Source organism: Brassica oleracea, chromosome C2 (genome assembly GCF_000695525.1).
Source record: "Brassica oleracea var. oleracea cultivar TO1000 chromosome C2, BOL, whole genome shotgun sequence".
NCBI lineage: Eukaryota > Viridiplantae > Streptophyta > Magnoliopsida > Brassicales > Brassicaceae > Brassica > Brassica oleracea.
The window spans coordinates 21,468,481-21,472,389 of NC_027749.1; positions in this window are offsets into that span (position 1 = coordinate 21,468,481).

Genomic DNA, 3,909 nt, shown 5'->3' on the forward strand with positions numbered 1-3,909 from the left:
ACTTCTTTGTAAGTCTTCTCTATGATGACTTATTTGTAAGTCTTCTCGTTCATTAGATCTTTAAAATAATTTTCTAATTTTATAAAAAATATTTTGATGGGTAAAAAATTGAAATCATTTAATAATAAACATTTTTCAATGATGTAGATTTAGTTCATCTGAAATTGAATTATTTTCAACATAGATGAGTGAATGTAGATTGGTCCATGAGTCATTGGTTTAGGATTTGGTAACATATGTTATAGTATTGTATGTATCTTTAGGATTAGATACTGAAATCTTACCTTCATTTTTTTTTTCAAATTGACCCATATATGTTTTGTAACTATCTAATAACTTGATTTAAACACTTTCTAAGTTTAAGAAAGTGTTTTTTTTTTTTTGCATAGTTAATTGATTTTAGGGTCTGAAAGACTCACAGAAGACTTAAAAAGAAATCTTCAGACACATCCCGCCTAAATTTTAGTAGAATTTAGGTTTCCCGCCTAAATCAAAGTCTTCCATAAGTCTTCAAGGAATCTTCCATAAGTCTTCCAGGAGTCTTCCATAAGTCTTACATGAGTCTTCCATAAGTCTTACATGAGTCTTCCATAAGTTTTCTCATGGATTAGATCTTAAAAATAATTTAATTTTTTTATAAAAAACATTTTCATGGGTTAAAATTTGAAATCATGTAATAACAAAGATTTTTCAATGATGTAAATTTAGTTTATCTGAAATTGAATTATTTTCAACATAGATGAGTGAATGTAGATTGGTCCATGAGTCATTTGTTTAGGATTTGGTAACATATGTTATAGTATTGTTGGTATATTTAGGGTTAGATTTGAAATATTATCTTCATTTTTTTTCCTTTTTCAAATTGACATATATATGTTTAGTACCTATCCAATAATTTGATTTTAACACTTTCTAAGTTTTTTTTAGGTTTAAAAAGGTTTTTTGCATAGTTATTTGATTTTAGGGTCTAGAAGACTCACAGAAAACTTAAAAAAAATCTTCCAACACATCCCGCCTAAATTTAAGTAAAATTTAGGGTTCCCGCCTAAATTTTGGAATAATTTAGGTTTCCCGCCTAAATCAAAGTCTTCCATAAGTCTTCCATGAGTCTTCCACAAGTCTTCCAGAAGTCTTCTTTGTCAAAAATATTTAACCTACTTGGAATTTTTGTCTCCATATATAAAGAAAATTTACACATTATCTTTCTTCCTCTCAAATGACTGAAACAAAAATGTAATGTTTCTCACTCTAAAACTCTCCAACCTCTCTATAATCTCTTTGAACATCAAAACACCAAACTTTATATCAATTTCTCGCTTTTTCTTATGTCTTCTCACTAATTTATCTTCTTTTTGTAGGTTTTTCATTACATAATTCTCATCTTTCACTATTTTGAAGGTAGATCTCTAAATTTTGGATATGAATTTATGTGTGTGTTTATATGTTAGATTCTAAAAACCTATAGATTCAACATAATGTGACTGTTTTGGTTATTTTGTAAGCATAAAATATTCATTTTTGAAGTTTTTCTTTGTTTTGAAGTCATTTGAATGTTTTTGAATTTGCAGGTTTTTCTAGATTTGAGAGACTTTGAAAGACTTCTCAGAAGACTCTCAGTTGACTCTCGGAAGACTCTCAGAAGGCTTCTGACTTCTCAGAAGCCTTCTTAGAAAGTCTTCTAATGCATTTTATGATAGAAGACTTTCTACTAAGTCTTCAGGAAGTCTTCTGAAGTCTTCTGCCTAAAGTGGTATAAATTTTGGATATGTATTTTGTGTGTTTTATATATTAGATTCTAAAAAATTATAGATCCAACATAATGTGAATGTTTTATTTATTATCCAAAAAATTCTTTTTTAAATCTTATCTATTTTGAAGTCATTTGAATGTTTTTGAATATGCAGATTTTTCAGATCTGAGACAGATTTTGGAAGACTTCTGGGATAATTCTTGGAAGACTCTCGGAAGACTCTCGGGAGACTCTCGAAAGACTCTCGGAAGACTCTCAGAAGAATTTTTCGGAAATCTTCTAACGTATTTTATGCTAGAAGATTTCCCACGAAGTCTTCCAAAGTCTTCTGTCCAAAGTGGTACAAAGAGATGATGTGAAGTGGAGTCCAAGCTTATCTATGTTGAGGAATAATATTTTAATTGTGAATTATTTTGTAAACTTAAAGAGATGTTAATCAAAAGAATGGTAAATATGTTCATATTTTGCCAAAAGTACTTGACTTTATTAAAGTTATTGATGCAACATACCAAAAAATATTTTAATCATTCTACCCACACATAACAAAACACAACAACACAAAAACTTAGTAAAATTTGCTAAAACTAAGAAAAAGACTTCTCAAGAAACCTTAGTCATATTCACAAAATATCAAAATTGAATTTTAAGTGAAAGTTGAAATTTTAATTCTCATGGAAGTTAAAATTGTATCTTATAAGGAAGACAACACAAACACAGAACATCAACTTAATAAAACAAAATCATCGGAGAAGACTTCTTATGAAGTCTTCTACAAGTTTTCTATGAGGAAGACTTATAGAAGACTTCTCCGTTTAGCTAGAAACATTATTAAACATCAATGTTTGTAACTTCATAATTATCACCAATTAAGTTATAAATTCGACCCAGTAGTCCCAATATTGACTAATAAACATGAATTAGTAAGAAGATATTAAAATTTCATTTTAATTTTGGATAAATTTGAAGTTTAATAAAGATTTACTCTCTGTAGACTTCAAAAGAAGTCTTCTATTTAGGTCATTTTTTTTCATTTTTTTTGTTTCTATTTAGATTCTGTTTTAATTAGATTTTGATTTAAATTTTGTTTTGGGTCAAAATTCGTTTTTATTTTTAATTGATATATAAAAGTGAGCTTTTAAATTGTTAATTGATAAAGTAAGGGTTAGGTTGAGAATTTTAAAAAATATTATACTAAAGTGACTAATTTAGGTTGGTTTTATACTAAAGGGACAAAAAGTTTGTTTTTTGTTCTATTTTGGTAAATTTCTCAAATTTAAATTATGTTCTAAGGAAGTAGATTTCATCTTCTACGAAAAATGGCTTGTAGAAATCGAATTCTAGGTTAAACAAGTTAATATAATTTCTCTAGAACCAATCATTACAAGAAAACACAGAACATTCTGACGGACATTCCGATGAAAGAGAAATTCATCAGAAATTCATCAGAAATTTCTGACGAATTTCTGACCGAATAGCGACGAAATGCCTATTTTTCTATTCGTCGGTATTTCGTCGGAAATTTCCGATGAAACTCCGATAAAACAAATGTTGTCGGGAAATTTCGATGCAATTCCGACCACAATTCCAGGAAAATATATATCCGTTACGCGACCTTTTTTAATGTTTTGAATTTTTTAGATTCGTCGGAATTTCATCGGTATATACCGAAGAAATTCCGATGACAATTTTTGTCCGTTCCGATTCCGACGGAATTTCGACGAAGCTTTTGACCGTTAAATATTTCCGATGGAATTCTGATGGTTTGCTACTTTTCCGTCGAAAATCTGTTGGTTCTGTCGGCAACTTTCTTTTATAAATACTTGCTCTTCCTCATTCCCCTCATTCACACTTCATTATCTCTTCACTCTTTACTACAAATCCAAAAAAAAATCATGTCTTCTGAAAATTATTATCGTTCGTGGATGGATAAACCTCATTTGGATCCAAACACCAAGTTGCTTACCGAAGAATACGCATAAGGTGTTGGAGATTCATGAGGCTTGTTCAACAACAACCAGAAGCAAATACCGGTATGTTAAGATGTCTCTGCTCTTCATGCAATAATAGTCGGATTTTAAAGGAAAGGGTTGTTCGAACTCATTTATATATAAGAGGGTTTACACGGAATTATAAGGTTTGGTATCTTCATGGGGAAAATG